The sequence below is a fragment of the Oxyura jamaicensis genome, chromosome 1 (genome assembly GCF_011077185.1).
Source record: "Oxyura jamaicensis isolate SHBP4307 breed ruddy duck chromosome 1, BPBGC_Ojam_1.0, whole genome shotgun sequence".
Classification (NCBI taxonomy): domain Eukaryota; kingdom Metazoa; phylum Chordata; class Aves; order Anseriformes; family Anatidae; genus Oxyura; species Oxyura jamaicensis.
The window spans coordinates 115,149,696-115,171,399 of record NC_048893.1 but is presented as its reverse complement, the minus strand read 5'-3'; the positions used below and the strand labels follow the sequence as shown (position 1 = coordinate 115,171,399).

The 21,704-nt window shown below is 40.6% G+C and overlaps 1 long non-coding RNA gene across 1 annotated transcript in view; it reads right to left on the bottom strand.

Moving 5' to 3' along the window:
- Positions 1–21,704, bottom strand: part of LOC118160908 — a 112,420-nt gene that overhangs the window by 5,113 nt on the left and 85,603 nt on the right. The window lies entirely within an intron of this gene.

Here is a 21,704-nt window from a genome sequence, read left to right as displayed (position 1 = left end):
CCCTGTGCCACTCAGGGGGAGGAGGTGGAAGAGGGTGGATGGGGGGGAAGGTGTTTTTGGTTTGCTTTTACTTTCTCACTGCTCTGGTCTGCTAGTGATACACAATAAATCAATCTCCCTATACTGAGCCTGTTTTGCCTGTGACTATAATGATTGTGTGATCACAATGAGGATAAGTTAAATAATTTGTGGTATAATTTAGGGTTAAACATCTAAGTCCTAATTTCTGGTAATCAGGTCCAACATCTTTGTAGAAATGCTGTTCAAATAACAAAGTGTCTCTTGAAAAAGGTGAAGGATTTGGACCCTGAATAATAACTAAAGCAGTTTAAGGTTAAGATGAGTCAACTGAAGTATGATCCGTATCTAACTGAAACATTTTCAACAGGAAATTTGCAATGACATGGATTATAACACGAGAGACTGAGGAACTGGAGATCTACAAAAGTGTGAGACAATAATAGTTGAACAAGACAAGCAACACAATGCTGCATCTTTGTAACTGGTATTACTTCATGAATGAGATGTAGTGGAACTGACATGTAACGTAGCTGCAGATAACCACAACAACACACCAGCTATGTCCCTGGTCTTAAGAGTTTCTTCATCAAATCATCATGTAATGAGGCAGGAGAAGCTGTACCATCTGCAGCTTTCAGAAGGATGAAGATAAAGAACATTAATGTCAGTCTCGCACTGGAAAGACACAGATGGACATTCATCATGACAGACCAGTACAACATTGCCAAAGCAAGTGAATTCACTGCCTCTGGTAACAATGCTGACAATTGTATGTGACTCCCTGCAAATTTGTACAAAGAACTGAGACACACCAAAGGCTCACTGAGATTTTAAGTCATTGGTAGGTGAGCTACACATTACAATTCTGAGTAATATGTCATTTCAGGTGCTGCCTTGGGCGACAAAAGGAATGTGCATAGATGGGCTTAAACTTTTAAGAAACCCAGACTTGAAAAGGCAGGAACTTTCCTGGCAATAGGCACTCTGTTCTCCAGTGACTTAATTGGGTAGTAAAATGTCTCTCTTAACCAGTTCTGAATATCAGAGACCTTTGTATGTCCTGCTTCTGGGTCCAGCTCCAAGCAGAGGCTGCAGATGTGCAGGAGCCTTTCTACATTATGTGCTGTAGCAGATGCTTTCCATTCTTTACCTCTTACAACGTTCCCTCATGCTAAGATATTACATGGTCTATATGTTGACAGAAAAGCTGTATTTCATACCCAGCACCCAATTTACTCATATTCTGAAGGGTTAGATATAGACCTTTAATTCAGATTAGACAGGAGTGTTTGAGGGCAGGAGAAGACCGTATGGTCCACAAAAAAAAACTGTTTCTGTAAAGCTTTACTATTAATCAGCTCCTTCTACGTTGTTCAAATCTCATTAGTGATGGCACCTTTCTGACCTCTTGTCTTGGAAAAGTGTATCTGCCATTCTGTAAGCACTCTTTTTCTGTATCTGAGGCTGACTTTGAATATTTGTTTTGCTCTACAGCCTCTGTTTTTTTTTTTTTTTTTTTTTTTTTTTTTAATAGACTTGTCTGCACATAACGTTTGCTACCAGGGTAGGAGAGTGTCAGGCTATGACCGCTTGCTGACAAATTAGATACTATCATAAACAGCTTACTTCATCAGTCCGTTGCCCTCTTTCTTACAGGACTTCTTTACCTCTCTCAGTCCCTTTATTCTCTAAGCTACAAGATAAAGGGAAATAGGTAAATCTTTTTGAGTCACGTTCTCTGAACTCATCACTAGTGGTTTCCACCTTACCAATCTTTCCCCAGTGAACAAAGGTGGGGAGCTAAACACCACTTTGCTAATATTCTTTATGATCTTATCAAACCTTGTGACAAGATAACTAATACTGTGTTATCTCACATATCCATGTTATATATTACATGTCAAAAATAAAGTTAAAATAGCATGAAAAGTCTAATTTGAATCTTTCAGCATCAGAAAATTCACCCTGAAGGCTGAATAAAATACTTTCAATTGTATACTGGGTTCTACTTATGCTTCCCTAGGTTTCAAAATATGCATGGTCACATACTGTAGACCTTATTGCATTGACAATGAAGAAAGGAGAAATTTTGCCCCATCTGAAGGTGCAAAAGGAAAGCTTTGTGATATAAAAACTTGCAGTTTTGGCAGGACTGTCTGCAAATAATTCATAAGGACCAGAGAATTAGATTTTTTTTTCTTGTTGTTTTAACTTATTTAAATTCATTGTATTGTACAAAGGAGAATTGAGTGCCTTCATGGCATTAATTAAAGAGGTTAGCAACTTCACAGAGACTGAGCTTCAGAAAGCTCACTGCTTTGAAAGATTATATCAGTGTAAAAGTAAATTCTTTATGCTTAAAATGGAGTGCATAATAAAATCCATAAGGATATTGCCTAGCCTAAGGCAATTGTGAGTGGTGATCTTCTGTTGATTCTGTTGGTACCAGTGTTTCACTTGGGGATGATAGGGAGTGGGAAGGAAATTATTTGTTTTATCCCAGAGGATGTTTTGAGATTTTTTTTTTCTTCCTTGCACAGAATAAGGAAAGAAAATTGAAATCCTGAAAGTTTTCAAGGACTGGCAATCTGAAAATAATGGATCATTTAATTTTCAAGTACCTTTTCAGATTAAACTAGTAGAAGTTGTTGAACAGAAGTCTTGCAAATGGGAGAAACTCCCAAAGTTCACATTTTTTTTTTTTTTTTTTTTTTTCCTAAAAGCTGAACTGGAAATCATCTATTGAAATAGGCGATTTATCAAAAATTCTCAATCAAAATCTTGTCTCAGATAATTTTTCAAAGAATGGCTGATGTTGGAAGGGATACTTGAAGGTCATTTAGTCCAATGCCCACTGCTTAATCAGGGCCACCTATGGCAAGCTGCGCAGGGCCATGTCCAGATGGCTTTTGAATGGGTATTTATCCCATTGCTAAGATTCACCCCTCACCCTTCTCTTCTACAAGCTGCAGTCCCAGCTCTCTCAGCCTTTGCTCATAGGAGAGATGCTTCTGTCCTTTCCTCTTTGTGGCCCTTTGCTGGTCTCTCTCCAGCATGTCCATGTCTCTCTTGTACTGGGGAGCCCAGAACTGGACACAGTACGTCCAAGGTGGCCTCACCAGGAGGAGGATCACCACCCTCCACCTGCTGGCAATATTTTGCCTAATGCAGTCCAGGACGTCACGAACCCTCTTTGTCACAAGTGCACATTGCTGGCTCATGTTTACCTTGGTGTCCACTTGGTGTCCACCTGGACCCCCAGGGCCTTTTCTGCAGAGCTGCTTTTCAGCTGGGTGGCTCCCAGCAGGTGCTGGTGCCTGGGCTTTTTCCTCCTGCAGGACTTTGCGCTTGCCCTTATTCAACTTCAGGAGGTTCCTGCCAGCCCACTTCTCCCACTTCTCTCTTTTTTTTTTTTTTTTTTTTTTTTTAAAAAAAAAAAGTGGAGAACTGCCAACTGTGAAAAGATAAAGACTGACATCATGTGATGAAACTAGATAGATGTGTGGAGGATATTCCTCAAGTCCCACACTAGCCCTTAATATGCTTTTATATAAATTAATATATACATATTTACACAGTGTATCACATATATATGTGAAGTTTATGTAGATGAATGTTAACTTAGCAGTCTTTCTTAAATATGAAATAAACAGACAAACAACACAAATGAAAAAGGTTTCTGGCTGGCTGACATATCCTGTTTTCAAACTTTTCTGCACTGCATTCCTATGAGCCCTTCATGCAGACCAGTCATCCCAGTTCTTCTGCAGTCAGCAATCTAAAAAGCAGAGACAACACTTCTTCCTTTGCCTGCCCCTACTGTCTAAATTGTAAATGGTATGTAGACCTGTTGCTTCAGGTTCTCCTGTTCTATCCTTCTGCAAGCTCAGTGTTTAGTCTGAACATGTCTCCTTCAAAGCCCAGAAATCTGTGCTCTGTGTTCAGAGACAGGTAACTCCAAGCTTCAGAGGGATGGTTGAGGCAGATAGCTGAATCGTCCTTTGCTCTTCACAGACTAGTGCAAAATCATAAGTCTCATTTACCTTGATGAGTGGAGTGAAAAGAGGCAGTCAACAGGACCAACAGTTTCGAGGCTTTGCTTTGAGATCGTCTAGATACTCAGGGAGCTGGTTCTGGTATTGCAGGGGCCTCCCAGAAAACCCCTAAGAAAAGTCAGGGTAGCAGCTGCTGCTGGGTGGGGTGAGCTAGAGAAGTCATGGGCTCCTGGCAAGCTGCAGCAGCCTCTCATGAACTCTGCAAGCTGTTCCTGATTAAGGGATTTATTGATTTTTTTGTTTGTTTGAGCTGACTCCTGACAAAGCAGGGAAGAGAACTCTCTGAACATCTGTGAAGGAGAAAGCCTATGTGAGGACCACCTCTGGGCACATAACTGTTGTCCATCATTGTCTTTCACAGAGGTGCTAATGGCCATTATTCATGACATTTTTTCTATTTTTTGGCCTTCACAATGACATTTGAAAACCACAGATAAAAAATGCATCTTATTTGACGTCGCAAACATATAACTTTGCTTTTCTTTTTATTAGCAAATGCGCTTGGTGGTTTTATTTGATATTAGTAGTTTGAAAGCCCTCTGTGAAACAGTTTGACAGATTTAGTGTATCTGCCACAAAAATATTTCTTTCCTTGCTGTGCTGCACAACCTGTTTGGTGGATAAGGATGTGGCTGGTTGGCCACATCCAAAGAGTAGTGGTCACCAGCTCAAATGTCCTGGTGGAGACCAGTAACGAGTGATGTCCCTCAGGGGGATCAGTCCCTCAGTATTGGGATCAGTACTGCTTACTATCTTTATAAATGACACAGTGAAATGGAGTGGACCCTCAGGAAGTCTGCAGGTGAAACCAAACTGAATGGTGCAGGTGACATTTTTTGGGGAGGGGAGGCCATCCTGAGGTACCTTGACAAGCTTGAGAGGTGGGACCATGTGAACCTTGCGAAGTTCATCAAGGCCAAGTGAAAGGCCCTGCGTCTGGGTCAGAGCACTCCTAAACATCAGTACAGACTGTGTGATGAATGGATTGAGAGCAGCCTTGCAGAGAAGGACCTGGGGTTGCTGGTGCATGAAAAATTGGACATGAGCTGGCAGTGGACATGCGGTGGTTTCACCTTGCTGGGTAGCTGAACTCCATCACAAAATTCCCTTCCTCAAAAGAAGAGGGGAAGAAGAAAGTATGCTGGAAAAAAAAAAAAAAAAAGACTCACGGAGATAAGGGTAATTTAATTAAAGGGAAAAGAAAGAGAGAGAAAACAAACAAACAAACAAAAAACAACAAAAAATAAGCAAAGGCCATTCAGAAGCACAGAGGGAAGAAAAAAAATATCTCTACTTCCCATCAACAAGTGATGTTCAGCCACATCCCAGGAAGCAGTGCCTCAGTATGTGTAGCAGCTGTTTGGGAGGACAGACATCATCACGAGGCCCCCCTCTCCTTCCCTTTTCCCGCTTTTTATTGCTGAGTGTGGCACCACATGGTATGGAATATCCCTTTGGTCGGTTTAGGGCAGCTGCCCTGGTGATGTCCCCTCCCCACGTCTTGCCCATCCCCAGCTTGCTGGCTCTGGGGGGCTTGGAGGGAGTCCTGATGCGGTGCCAGCACTGCTCAGCAGTAAACAAAACACTGGTGTGATATCAGTGCTGTTCTAGCTACAAGTGCAGAGCACAGCACTGTATGGGTTGTGGAAAGTTAACTCCATCCCAGCCAGACCCTGTGCAGGGTACTTGCAACCCAGAGAACCAACCATATCCTGGGCTGAAGAGAAGAAGAGTGACCAGCAGGTGGAAGGACATGATTCTCCCCTTCTACTCCACCCTCATGAGACTCCACCCTGGAGTGCTACATCTAGATCTAGGTTTCCCAGCATGAAAGAGACCTGTTGGAAAGGGGCCAGAGGAGGGCCACAAAGATGATCAGAGCGCTGGAGCCTTGAAGAAGGCACCCGTGAAGACAGGCTGAAGAAGTTTGGGTTGCTCAGCCTGGAGAAGAGAAGGCTCTGGGGAGACCTTACAGCAGCCTTCTAAAAGGAATCCTACAGGAAAGACGGGGAGAAACTCTTTACCAGGGCATGTACTGATAGGACAAGGGCTACCACTTTTAAATTAAAATAGAGTGGATTTAGATTAAATATAAGGAAGGAATTCTTTATTATGAGGGTGGTGAGGCACTGAAACAGGTTGCTGAGAGAAACTGTGGTGCTTCCTCCCAGGCCAGACTGGATGGGACCTTGAGCAACCTGATCTAGTGGAAGGTATCTCTGCCCATGGCAGGGGGGTGGAGATGATCTTTAAAGGTCCCTTCCAACCATTCTATGATTCTATGAACCCCGTTCTTAAGAAGTCAAAATGTTTAAAGGTGTCTGCTTTCTCCCATAGGGGAAGCAAGACTGTTTCTTGCCTACACTTCCCTAACAGAGCACCTTCCTCCACTCTTCCTGCTATCTAAGGCATGTTGTTCTGCTATTCCCCAATCTTCTGTCTGCGTTGCTTTTCTGAAGGGTTTCAGCAGCTGAGTTGAGATCAATCAGCAAGAAACTCTCAGGTTCACTCAAGAAAACCAAACATTAACCTCATGCCCCACAAAGATATAGATACTATCAGTATGTAAGAACAAATGGTATTTTCTCTGTCTGCCAGTGATATAAAGGGTTTTATAATCAACACTGCCTACAACAGCAACTCCTTTTCTCTTCAAATACAGGTATGCCTGTTTTCATTCATATGATTTGAAAAGTCCTTCTATTTTTTTATTTAAAAGTATTTGAAATATTGAAATGAAAATTGAAAACAACCAGAGAACTTCCAGCCTGATATCATAGATATTGTAGTTGCAAGCACTGTACAGGAAGTTGTTCATTCCTTTCTTTCTCTGTAATTAAATATATTTGTATTTCACATGGATCTAGTCATATCCAGCCCTTTGAATTCACAACAAAGCCATAGTCCCATGCTTCTAACTAACACTAGCCTCTATGGCATCCACTGACTTCACCCAGTGCAACACCCATCAATATGCCTTCTCAGCAAGGAACACAGGAATCACTGCACTCCATCCTATATTCTGCACAGGCTTACCCTCCATTAGATGTCAGTTCTCATTCTGGGTCCTGGTCCCTACTCCATAAGCAACAGACTGGCTGTGAGTGTAATCTTCAAGACAGCTCCACCTGAGACAGCTGAAACCACAATTCAGAGTCTCATTGACTTTCCAGGTGCAAGATCTTACCTGGAGATTGGAGAGAGCCAATAGCAGAGTGAAAAGCAATGCTGACAATCACAACCTGAACCATTTGCCTAAATATAAACATGTAGGGTCACTTAAGATACCCTCAGGTATGGTTTGCAGAGGATGGGAAGACATGACACAGGGCTTTGTCACAAGCCATGCTTTTTGGAGAGGCAACTATGGGCTGGTTGGGATATCCAAACTGCAAAACAAAGTCTCAGACATTTACATTTATGCAGTTAAATCCTGCTCTCAGTAGCAAAGAGGAACAAGAACAGGAAAAAAATCAACTCTGGTATGCTAAAAGCAACAAATCATTCCAAAGTAGAGCTGAGGATGTCTGCATCTGACCCGCTGGCCTGAGAAAAAGCTGCAGTGTTGCACCTCCCCTGACATTCTTCATTTCTCGAAGGGCAATACCGTCTAATGTTCGTTTGGGTTGTCAGTCTGACCAATAGGCCTCACAGTTACAGAAAGAAAAAAAAAAAAAGTGCTGGTTTAGGTATATCTGTCCTTTTTAGTAGGATGTATCACACACTCACCAGAGAGAACAGAGACTGGATTATATGTTCCCACATTTGTTCTTGTGCCCAGGTACTGAAATGACTGTGCAAAAAATATCACATTGGAAATAGCCTCTGGCTTAGGTTTCAGCAACATGAGACTGATTTTTTCTCACCAAAGTGAGAAACAAGTGGATGGCAAAACTCTCAGGGACTCTAGTAAAGCAGCAACAGACCCCTGTTTGCCTCAAGAATCAAATATCATGAAGTTCAGAGGGGCTAGGGAGATCGGTCAGTGTTTGAACAGATGTCACTATGGAAATCACCAGACGTGGTGAAAAATGTTAGAAATGTTGTGGCACTGGGTGAAGGATGAAGACATTTTATACAATTGCTGATTTTTGCATATGTTTTCTACATGTTTGCTTATCTTTCTATTTATACAGTGTTCCTATTTCAACCCCTAGGTGAACAAAGATAATTTTTTTAAGTCCACAAGTTTACTAACTTGACAAAAAGACATCCTAAAAAGGGGTAAAGTAGACTTCCAAACCTTCTTTAATAAGCAATGTGAATTTTTGTTTGTATTTTTTTCCTTTTTATGTGTTTGCTGAATTAAAGATGGATTCTATGAATGTTGACAGTTCATCTTCTAGAAAGAAGCTTTTATGTCTGTTTCTCTTTTAATGTCATTTGATCCTTGGTTGTGTTTTTAACAATGCAAGAAAAACCACTAATTCATGCATTATTTATTTCCTTTTTTGCTTTGCTATGTTTTGTTTTGTTCTTCAGTCACTGTGTTTTAACACATTTTTGCCAGGTGTTTCTTTGACGCTGCCTTAAATGAGGTTCTTATGAATATTTCTTCTGAATTTTTTTTTTTTTTTTTTTTTTTTTGGTATGTGTAAAACTCAAAATTCTGAGTATGCAGAGTAAGTATTAATACCATACATTCTGTATAACTTCTATATTCTCACTAAGGAGACTTAGAAGCTTGGAATCACCTTACCAATGTCTCATTCCAAGGAGCATTACTCATTGAGATAAATGCCTCATTTCAAGGAGCATTATTCATTGTAGTCTTATTGTTAGTTCCATTACACATTTGCTGCTCCGTGGCATATATTGATCAAAATAATTTACATTAGAAATAGCAGATCATGGAACTGTGGTTGCTTAAGGAATCATTGTTATTAAAGCAATGGTAGTTGCAGTTATTTAAATTACTTTCTATGCCTTTCAGTTGGAGATTTTTTACAAATTCTTCTCCATTTAAATCTTTTCGAGCAGAGGGTCATACCTGCAGTGCTTATCCCAAGAATCATAATAAATTGTTTTACTATGTTCTCCTTAATTTTCTGATGCTTTTCCAAAGCTCTAGCTCCTTAATTTTCTGATGCTTTTCCAAAGCTCTAGCAGACCCTAGAATTGTTAACAAGATAAAACAAACAAAAAATATCCTAGGAAACGGGGAAAAAATGTTTTACGTGTTCAAATCAGTCTTTGGTTTCAATAGTTATGATCTTGACCTTTTGACCTAACTGTGTTCTGAGTCTGGCTGTAACATTCAAATGTTTAATATACAAAGTTCCAGTTTCAGAAAGTATTTAGAAATTTCATTTTGGTCAGAGACTTAGGAACCAAAGCTGTGAGGTTGTTTCCCTTCTTAATATATACTGGCTAACAAGTTACATTAACAGAGTTTTAGTCTGCAAATAAAATTCAGTACCTTAACACTGAAAGATAGATTTCTTGTGATTATTTCTGAAATGATTGTTCTACAATTTGAATTAGAAATTGATAAAACATTTAAATAAAATGGTGATATGCTGCTTTTAATTGATAAACATAAGCCACCTGCTTGGTGCCCACTAACAGGAATGGGGCAAACAAGTTCTTTGACAGAATTTTATTTTAGCAGTTACTGCAAGGTCAATTCTTGTTTACAGTGCACCTATTTCAAAGTATGGAAAGGTTACATTTTTGGAGATGTATTTTGACAGGAATTAATGTTTCCAGTTATAACTGGTATAAAACGAGTACTTTAAAGGAGTTAATGAGTGCTCATACTTTACATTTTAGATTTTTTTATGATATAAAAAATGAGAATTACATCTTTCGTGCTACAGAAACATGAACTCTGTGATGCTTGTTTGTGCAGCTAACTGCAGAAATCCATCTAACACCATCCTCACACAGAGTTCTATATATACCACTGAATAATCCCAGAATCACAGAATGGCCAAGGTTGGAAGGGTCTTCTGAAGATCATCAAGTCCAACTCCTCTGCCGAACAGGATCACCTAGAGCACATTGCGCAGGATGGCATCCAGGCAGGGTTTGAATATCTCCAGAGAAGGAGACTCCACAGCCTCTCTGGGCAACCTTTTCCAGTGCTCTGTCACCCTTACAGTAAATAATTGTCCCCTTATACTCATCTGGAACCTCCTGTGTTTCAGTTTGTGCCCATTGCCTCTTGTCCTGTGGTTGGGCACAACTGAAAAGAGACTGGCTCCATCCTCTTGACACCCTCCCCTCATACACATTGCTGAGGTCTCCCCTCAGTCTTCTCTTTTCCAGGCTAAACAGGCCCAGTTGTCCCAGCCTGTCCTTGTATGACAGGTGCTCCAGGCCTATAATTATCTTCATAGCTCTCCTCTGGATTCACTCTAGTAGTTCCATGTCCCTGTTGTACTGGGGAGCCCAGAACAGGACACGATACTCCAGGCGAGGCCTCACCAGGGCTGAGCAGAGGGAGAGGATCACCTCCCCTGACCTGCTGGTAATACTCTTCTGGATGCACCCCAGGATACTGTTGGCCTTCTTGGCCATAAGGGCACACTGCTGACTCATGGTCAACCTGCTGTCCACCAGGACTCCCAGGTCCCTCTCTGCAGAGCTGCTCTCCAGCAGGACACCCCCAGCCTGTACTGGTGCTTGGGGTTATTCCTCCCTAGGTGCAGGAACCTGCACTTGCCCTTGTTGAACTTCATGAGGTTCCTCTCGGCCCAACCCTCCAGCCTGTTGAGGTCCCTCTGAATGGCAGCACAGCCATCTGGGGTATCAGCCACTCCTCCCAGCTTTGTGTAATCCACAAACTTGCTGAGGGTGCACTCCATTCTATCATCCAGGTCGTTGATGACTAAGTTGAACAACACTGGACCCAGTATGGACCCCTGGGGGACACTGCTAGCTACAGGCCTCCAACTAAACTGCACTACAAAGCACAACTGTCTGAGCTCTGCCATCCAGCCAGTTCTCAATCCACCTCACCGTCCACTCATCTAGGCCACACTTTCTGAGCTTGACCATGAGGATGTAATGGGATACAGTGCCTTGCTGAAGTCAAGGTAGACAACATCTACTGCTATCCCCTCATCTACCCAGCTAGTCGTCTCATCATAGAAGGATACCAGATTGGTTAAACATGATTTCTCCTTGGTGAATCCATGCTGACTATTCCTGATCACCTTTCTATCCTCCACATGCTTGGAGATGACTTCCAGGATGAGCTGTTCCAGGGATGACCTTTCCAGGAGACCTTTCCAGGGATGGAGGTGAGGCTGACTGGCCTGTAGTTGCCTGGGTCCTCCTTCTTGCCTAAATACCCTGATGACAACTTTGAACCACCTTATTTTCCATTATATTTGTAAACAGGTTTACCAAGATTATACGTTCCATCACATTCCCAGGAAGTGATTTGAGCCTGACCAACCTCTAGTTCCCTAGATTCTTCTTCTTGACAACAGCAGTGATATTTACTTTCTTCCGGTCCTCAAGGAACTGCTCCCCATCTGCCATGACCTTTCAGAGATAGTTGTGAGTGGTCTTGCAATGGCATGGGCCAACTTTTCCAGCAAGGTTTCTCCCTGTCTGAAGAAAGCCTCATTTACTTCTTCCTGATCAGGCAGTTTGATCACAGTGACAATGTAAACATGTGGATGCTATCTTCAAAGTTGAGCTAAGAAACTACTTGTCCACTGTATGACACAATTGTGCTTTCCTCTGAAACCTTATAGTGCAAGTGCAGATGTGGATCACAGCTATGGCTGTTAGAGATGCTGAGGAAGGATCTTACTTTATTTTAATCAAATCTCTCTCTTTACCCTTTCAGTAGAGGAATTTTCTACATTTTCTCCCTGCTTTCTCTTGTCATTTATTTCACATCTCATGCAGGTAGAGAACTTAGAAAGACCTGCTCTTGAGCACTTCAATAGTAACAGTGCCACTGTTATATTAGAGATGTGATGTCACTTTATCCTTTCTGGTTCTCCAGCTGTTTCTGTTTTGTATCTTGGAGATGTACATACTAGTTCTCCCTGGGGCAGGGACTGCACCACCTCACATGTCAAAACTCACGTAAGATGCTTCTATAAGTAATTAAAATTACAAGCACAATGCCTGAGCCTTTCAGCAAGAAACTGAAAGGAGTAGAAGTAAACATCTCCCAGCAAAACCATGTTTCTACAGCAGCCAAGCCAATCACCAACTGCTTTGTTTCAGCTTCCTTGGGGCTAGCCCTGTTATAATATCTCTATAGCAGCTAGAATGTATATTTTCCATTAAAATCAATATATATAATTTTGGCTATTTAAAAGTACTTTAGCAAGAATGCCATCAGCTAGCTGTCCTTCATCTAGGAACACAATGGTATGTATTAGCACTGACCACTGTCATTTGTGCCAGTCAGCTGACAAACCCTTTGGATGTTGTTTGTTTCTATGAGATACAGATGAATACCCAAGATATGTGGGCCACCAGTTACCAAGTGCTATATATTGTCCATATAGCAACCCACATCAATAAGATGCTGTTTGGCATTTAAAAATAAATTTAGCATTGCCAATTAGTCAGTCATGCCTCTAGTAACCTTACTCAATGCTATGATGCTAATCACTTCTGGAAGGCCTTGACATTTTATAATTGAACTGCCAGGTTTGCATTTTGCTGCAATTCATTCACATGTAAGTGTGTCTTGTTAACCACATTATGTTGATTTCTTTTGAAGGCTGGAGGGAAGCGTGGAGTCATGATTCCTGTATTTGTATGTGCTTATAGTATTCCAGCAGCATACTGGGAGGGTAAAGGATTTTGCTGTCTTTTAGTGAGCTAAATGAAAAGATGTGAATGGCTTGTCTGTGGATGCACTGCTTACTGACTGACTGGTATTCACTGCTTGTTTTGTTTTACTTTCCTGTCTGTCTATCACCATATATGTCTTCCCTCTTGTCTAAAACTCATGCTCTTACATTTTGGGAGCAGGGACCCTGTAAGATTTTATATATGCAGTGCCATGCATGCAGTGCACAATGGAGTGCCATGACTGGGAGCCCTAAGTCATGCAGTAAATAATCTAATCCCTTAGTATCTTCCCCTTCATTTTCTTCATTTTCTTCTCTATTCATTAGCTTAAAGCACTTAGCATCTACAAGAAAGGGGCATAATTTCTAGTGTAGGTTACTGAGTAGCATTAAGCCTGCTTAAACAGACCCCCTTTTTTTTTATCAGTAACATCTTAGTGCATATCCCTATGAAGCACGGTATTCACTTCATTCACTTGAAATTGCTTGTCATTGGGATAAGCTTATATCAAAATACAAAGGCAACTATCCACATACTCAGATGCCTCTGCCATGCCTGCCTGTATTTATTTTCTAAAATGAGATTAAGCAGCTTGAATTGAAATCTGTGTGTCACGCATGGCACTGAATGTGGTTACAAAGAGGGTCTACACACAGCTGAGACAAAACAGTTTAAAGAGATTTTTCATGAGGCTTTATATACAGAACTGTTAGGTAACTAAAGCAGCAACATCCATAAGCTTTACAGGGTATTAAGAGAGGGAAAAAATAAAAATTCAGTTGCACAACCCTTTATATATCACCATCAGGCTGGGAGGTACCTGTTCCTCATGGATTCACTCAGTATGGTTCCAGCTCTCAGTAGAAAAAATCTGTTGTTTATTCTTGCTGGGCACATTTGAAATCTGGCACATTTGGAGTTTTAATGCTGTGAATTTCAAGAAACCAGGTAGCATTAACTACTTCAATTTTTCTGTGCAGAGCACGTGAGCTGTGAATAAGAAGTAACCCCTGCAACCAGCCTCCAGCTGATTCACTTCACTTTCAATACGCTAAACCAAGTTTGTTCTAATCTATGGGTTTTCAGAGGAGAGAGACTTAGGGTGAATTTGCCCTGTTACATCTTTGCAACATATATTATTTGACACTGTACTGTCTCCTGTAGGCTTATTTAAACTCCTGGTGCTAAGGACTTTAAGATGGTCAGCAGTTCACTGTGAACAGAGTATGTCTGTTGAGTATGATCTTTGGTAGGACAAATTTATTCTATGAGTTTCGATTGATAAACTCTTGCTCATCTGGAAATGAACTCTGTTTATCACAAATCAGTGGTCTGTCTTTCAAAACCACAGTCACAACAGTAAGGCTGGTAATACTTTCTAACCTGTTTAATGCCTGTTCATTAGAAGCAAACTAGAAATTGATTTTTTTTTTTTTTTAAATTATTATTATTTTCAGCAGAAGTCCTCAACAGGTAGCTGTTTGTTAAAACTAAAGTGTTCCTTTTTGAGCTTTCAGAACATCTGTCTGTATTTCATTTACCACTTTTGCAGGGTGCAAATAACAGCAGGCACACAGACAGAGCTATTAAAAATGTAAGAGCTATTCCAGTAAATCAGTTAGTTTGCAGTAAATCGGTTAGTTTACCATTACTGAAGTTCTGTATGAAGTAAGTATCACTGTTGGCAGAAAATGATTTCGCAATAAATAATACAAAATATTCTCTGTTTTTTTAAAAAGAAATTTTGTAGAGAGACTTCAACAATAAATGATTTAATGGGATACATGATGATCAATGCAGCTGCCTCACTGCAACTAAGAACATTGAAAATCCTGGTGTATACAAAATCCTTGGAGGACCTCTGCCTTTTAAAAGGTTGTTACTATCAGTTGACTCTTACTCTTTTCTATTTTTGAAAAGGTGAAAATCTGAACTTCTAAAGCTTGTAAAGTGTTCAGGAGAGTGAATTATCTCTCCCTACTGGTGGTTGCAGTACTATCAACTGAGATACATTATGGTCAGCAGAGGCATCTACCTAAATGGGCAGAGATCCTCTGGAGATTAGAGTGTGCAGAGGAAATCATTCTCCACTGGAAAGTGAGACCACTGCAGAGAATTAGATGGGCATACAGGAGAGAACATCTCCGAAATAGATGGGCTCTGTCAAACAGATTTCCTGCTTTGCAGTAGAAGGACAGAAGCAAAAGTGCATTTACGCTACAGGAAGCTGGACAAGGTAGAACGAAGAAGGACGAAAGATATGAGGTACTATCCCACATCTAGCCCACTCCTTCATCATAGCCTGTTTCTAACAGTCACATTGATATGCCAAAATCTCACAGAAGTGGCTCTGCACTAATCTTAGACACTCATATTACATGTTCCCCACAGGTTGGCTTCTCCCTAAATCAGTCGCAATAAAGAAAAACTTCCAGTCCTGTATCATTTTTGAAGTTCTCAGATTCTCCCACATTCATCTACTTTCATTCACATAGTTGTCTAACAGAGCTGGACTGAACAGCAGTTTCCTCCATGCCAAATGCAAAATTAATATAAATCTACATTTATTCTTCTTGTAAATCTAAGGACCACACTAGTCCTATCAAGTTCTTTCCTCTTCCTTGTTTAATGTTTCTTTAGTTTTCTGTCATCTGCAGATTTTGAAGATAATAGTGTTCTTTCATTCCAGACTGAAAAAACAAACAAACAAACAAAAAAACATTCAAAAGCCTAAGGCCAGGGATCAGTCCCTGCAGAACCTCATTAGAAACACCTCCACTAAACTGTATTCTCCTGTTTACAGAAATGAAAAGTATATCCAGAACTTGCAGGCAAAGCAAAGCCAAAAAAAGAGTATGTCTTGGAAGCTTATGGGTGGATAATCACAACACAAAATAGTAGTAAAAAGCCTGCAGGAAGAGAGAACAGGAGCGATCAGAAAAGAAAATTACATTTAATGATCATGAAGTATCAGGACAGCCAAACAACATGTGAGATTATGAAAACCATTTAAGGAAAAACAAAAGGGACTGTTTCCCAGGAAGATGTTATGGTCCTACACTTAAATGAATACTTCATCTTTCAAGAAGAAAAAGGATTCCATTTGAGTAAGCCATGGCACAGATGCTCATTAGTGGAATGGGTATAAGGAAATGCAACATACTATTTCCAAGGTGGAAGTAAAACTCTTGAAGGTCAGTGCATCTGGATCAGCTGGGCTGGGTAACATTCATTCTATGTACTGAACAAACTAACATTGAATTTGCAGGGTTATTTTAAACCCTAGCATACTGAGAACTCATGACATATGCATAGCAAGTAGTAAATGTACTGTCTACACTACAAGAAGTGGAAAAAGCAACTTAAAAAACAGGACCATTAGTCTGAATTCAATGGCATACAAGACTAGAGAACAACTTTTAAAAGAAAGAATATGCAAATACATGAAGATAAACTGATGCAATGCGACTTGGTTTCACAAAAAATAACTTGGGCCAGATTTGTCTCGTATTTTTCTTTGATGAGATAACTGATTCTCTAGACAAGAAAAAACATAGATCTAGTTTATCTAGATTTTCTTTTTTAATTGGTACCACACAAGAAGTTACTAGTTATGCTGAGGAAGATGGGAATTGCTTATAAGGGGATAAGGCACAGACTAGAAGGCAGATGACAGTCTTGTAGTGAAAGAGGAATCAACCAGTTTGAATGGGATTCTTAGTGCATTCTTCAAAGGCTAGTCTTGGGACTGATACTCAATTTTCTCATTACTGATAGCCAGGATAATTAATCCAATATTCCTTACGTATCAATGCAGTATTATAACCCCACTGGGAATTTTCTTTAGTTGATAAATAAATTCTTCAAAATTTTGAGCTGGGAGTAGTTTGGTCCTTAAGGACTGTTTTGGGAAGCTATGTTCAACATCTTTTATAGACTACTTTGGCACCCAAGAAAATTAATAAATAAATAAATAATTAGGAGGCTTGGTCAATCAGAGAAATATAAGATTTTTCTACTCAGGAATAAGGCAACCTGGACAACTAGAATCATGGAAATACAGTAAAATGATGTAATCATATACAACAGAGAGCCATGACTTTAGGAATTCCTATGACTATGTATGACCCAGACTGATATGAGAAAAAAAAAAAAAAAAGTAAGTCTTTAACCTGAGTTGTCTGTATTTCCAGTTTATCCTCTTAGGTCTGCTCCTCCAAATTACAACCTACCCTTTCATGGAGACATTAATCTCTTGTCTTACTAAGATCCTTCCACTGTCACCTGAGATACTGTCATGACTAGGTCAGCAAACCAGCTGCTCTGTGTTGGAGGGAAGATCCCACGCCTGACAACCCTGTAGCAGAAGATCCAGTATATGCCACTGTGGGTTACTGAAAGGAGTGATAAACTGCCACTGAATTATAAAATGTGGGAGATTGTGAAAACCGCATCTCTGAGGAATTTACTCAGAGAGCAGGAAAATCTGCTGGAGGCAAAAAGAAAAATACGACTATCTAGGAAATATTAGTAAAAATCCCAGGTGCACAGCATGCCTCTGAATGTTCAGAGTATTGGCAAATATTGACTCCAGCTCTAGCTACTTATTATGACTGCTCTGCCAAGTCATAATGATGTAGGGTGATTATTTGCCCTTTTTATTATTTCTTTCCTTGTTACAGATAGTTAATTTTACTGAAAAAAAGAAAAGAAAAGAAAAGAAAAGAAAAGAAAAGAAAAGAAAAGAAAAGAAAAGAAAAGAAAAGAAAAGAAAAGAAAAGAAAAGAAAAGAAAAGAAAAGAAGAGCTTTAGAAACCTAGCTCAACCATTCAGTTGGCTACAGAGAACAAAGAATAATCCAGGGGTAAGTTCTCTATAGCAGGACCCCAACAAAGAACCCATCAGTTAGAAATGAACATTATATCATACTTCCCAAACTATTCACAGGATTAAACCAACTGTATATACACTAAGCTCTCTTTACAGATCTGAGAACAGCACAGGCACAGAGATCCATTTGTTTTGGATGGTTTTCAAGACACAGCTATTGTTTATATTGTGCAGTGACCCAGGGCTGCAGTATGGAAACTGTAGGTTGTAATGAGTAAGCTGGGGTACATGCAGGACTGTGCTCTAGGAAAAATTGGTTCTCTAGCTGGAAATGGAGGCATTGCAAGCAACTGAAACCACAAGGATGTTGGTGTTGGAAGTGGGCTTTACAAAAAAAAAAAAAAAAAAAAAAAAAAAAGAACCAAAAAGAGAGAAGACACCTCAAAGTGAGATGGTCAGCTAGGTCTGATGCTGACTCCGCTTCCAAGTTAATTCAGCCCAACTCTGTTGACAGTAGTGGAGAAAAGTTTGTGAAAACAAGTTAATCGGAAGCAGATTTTGGCATTAAAGGTGTTTTGTTTGTTGATTTATGTTTTTAAGGGGTGATTTTTTATTCAGAAAGTTACATTCTGTGGGCTTGGTAAAATCCAGTGTGTTCTAAGATCATTATATTATGTATTAAGCAGTCCTGGGCAGAGATTGTCTGCTGACTGTGGGCAGGTTGGTGGGGAGGTATATGTGAGATCAGAAGGCAAGAAGGCTGTGAGAAACACTTGCTCTTGCACCCAACCAGCTGAATGCAGGTGAATTGGTTGCTTCCCACTTCAGTACCCTAACCTTGAGGTAGTCTAGTTATTAAGTGGAGAGCAGGAGAGGATTGTGTAAATAGTACTTCTCTGAAGCACTTTAGCAAAGTCAGTAGTGAGGATGAATGAGAGCTGAAGATGGTCTGATACGTGACTGGTGTTACCAGAAGCCAGCTGTTCTGGCTCAGCTTAAAAAATCTCTGTTAGCTTCAAAAGTGGCATTACAATGCAGTGAAATAAGAGATATATGGCCCGGCCAGCAAAACCCTTAGGAGTTACATACTTCAGTAAGCAAAATAAGACAGTGAATAAAACACACGTGCCACATAAGCTGTGGCATGGCATGGTGGTGAAGTCAGAGGCTGGAGGCAGAGGCAAAGGCTGGCAGTGGAGGCTCAGCCCCTGCCACAACTGCAAGCAGGTACAAGCTTGAGTCTGAGCTTTGCTTTCTCCTCCTGCAAGGGGTAATAACCTTTTAAAAATGTTTGCATTTTCCTTTTTTAAAAAATAAAACAAAACAAAACCAAATAACAACACAACAACAGCAGCAAAACCAACCAACCAAAGAACCAAAAAAAAAAAAAAAAACAACCAACCAACCAAACAAACAAACAAAACACTACAAAGTGGTCAAGTTCCTATGCATGTGTGTCTTTCTCAAGGCAGGTGTAAGAGCAGGCAACTATGTGGTTGGCCTGGCTGTAAGAGCAGGCAACTATGTGGTTGGCCTGGCTGGCTGGCTTGGTCCCTAGCCCTCCATCCTGGCCTTCTGAACCCCCAGCCCTCCCCTCTGCAGGCTCTGTCACTGGGATGAGCTGTGCCAAGTGGTGGGATGGTTTCCTGCTAGGAATCATTTTAGATGAGAACTGGTTGTAGGACAATACGTTGAGGTAGTCAATCTCTGATTCAAATTGTACTTATGTCCTTGCTTGCAGGCAGAGTATATCTGTCCTCCTCCCAATCCCTGTAGAACAGGACTCATATCTGAATACTGCCATGCAATACTCCTACATCAACAGGTCCAATACAAATAAATCTAATGAAGGAAACCAGTGGAGGAATGTCATGAGCACTCCTCATGCTCATGCAGGGGTACCTGGAAATAGAGAAGGCTTAGAGACTGTCACCTGATGTTGTTAACTCTACCAAAACCCAGGAGGCTCAGCAATTTCCATTTAGAGGGTTGAGAAAGTGGAAACTGAACAATTAAAATAAGGCAATAGGAAGGAACAAAGACATGGCTGGACACAGACAGGCAGCTGGAGGGATGCCCAGTCTCTGCAGCAGAATTGAGGTGGGGAGATTTCAGGTCTGCCTCAATACTGCTGCTTTCCCCATGCAAAATATCACTGTTTTTAGTGAGCTTAAAAGATGCCGTGCTTCATCTGGCTGTTTGGAAAGACATTTTACAACATTTCTGACCAAGCTTAAATGAAAGCTGAAGGGGCTGTGCTTACTGTCCTATGAACCAGGCTTACGTTTCCCTCTCTCAACCTGCAGGGAATAAGACTTTGCATAATCTCCTGCATGAAATTAACATTTGGAAAATCAAGTGGAATAAATCAGAGCACCTTTGTGAGCTGCAGTGGAATAACATCTTTTCACACGTCTGATATGTCTGGCTTTTCACCCTTCTTGACATGGAAGGGAGGGACTGTTTATGTCTAAGTGCTGACCTCCATCTCTGATTATGTTCTCAGCCACCTCTAAAGAAAACAAATGTAAGTACTCCAGTGGCTGTTTATTATACAGGTCTGGCAGCTCTTAGATTTTGAGCATGAGAGTAGCTCTTTCCTGCTCCTGTTTCATGCTCTGATGCCTTTCTCCTGCTCTGGCGTCCCATGTCCTCCTGAGCTCTTTCTCTGGATCTTCTCTTATGGAGTCACACACTTGACCTGTACGGAAACCACCTCCGATAGGCAGCTCAGCATGTGTTGGGAGCTGGAGCAGCCTGAATTACTCCCATATGTGCTTTTCTAATGGGCAACACGGTGTGTATTACTACCAAATTCACGGATGGACTGGTACTGAGAACCCACAGTCATCTCCTAGAGGAAAAAGTGTCATAATTCATTTTGTGGTTTTCACTGTTGTTAGTGAGTGCTATCTGTTTATGGGGAGTAGATCAGGGTAGCAGAGTGAAGGCACCAGTCTGAAGGATCTTTACATTAACCATACTGAAACCATTATCGTATGAAAATAGGGTGGGTTGATCATTTTCATTTTATAAAATTTCATGTTTGCAAACAGATTTTTTAACAAAACGGATCTTTTTGCTAAGGTCATTACTTTGTGGAGAATTAGGAGAAAAAAATGATTGGAAGCTCATATTTCAAAATTAAAATTTTTACCTGAAAGCAAAAATACGAACTCCCAAATGACTTTGGGAGTTACAGGGTTCACAGTACCCTCAGTGTCCATGGTGAGCTGAGCCACCATGGCCAGTTTGTCTCTCCTGATGTCTTTCTAGAATTGATTATTCTCAATTCACATTGCTTCTTCTCTCCAAAATGTTTGAATCTGGTAGACTGTGGGAAACTTCTTCAAGACGCTGGTCCACAGAGCTGAGTGAGGGCACAAAGCCATGGCTGTACAGGTCCTATGAGCCATTGTGGTGACCTTTCTGATCTCAGGGATAGAGGACTTGGAAAAAGATGTTTGGATTTTCTATTAGATGATTTTTGAAACGCCTGTAAAATTCCTATGAATAATCAACAGGATTCTGTAATCTGTTATTCTTAGTTACTGATGAAGATCAATGACTTTTGTTACAGTGGAAATCTTACTGGTTTTGAGTGAGCTCCATGGTACATGTAAAGGTCAAATCCACAATTCTTTTTAAGGAAAGGAAAATTCATGTCTGTAGCTTTTGCTGTTTCCTGTACTGCAGAGATCCTGCACAGTTTCACTTTTCAGCACTTACCTGTGCCAGAAATAATGTATGCCTATACTAGGCATTAGGCACACATTATACTAGGGCATAAGATTAAAGGTGAGAGGCTAAAATTCTTCAGTGCTGTTGGGGGAGCCTCCTTTGTAGCTCTGGAGTGGCAGTCACTCAGACTTTTCATTAGATTGATTGGGAATCTTCCATCAAATGTTTGTCTTTTTGCTGACAGAAAAAAAGGAGTCTCCAGAAAAATGAAGATATCCAAAGGGAATTTTCTATTCAGACCAAAGTATTTGGTTTCTCATTAAGCCATCAAAATGAAATATTGTG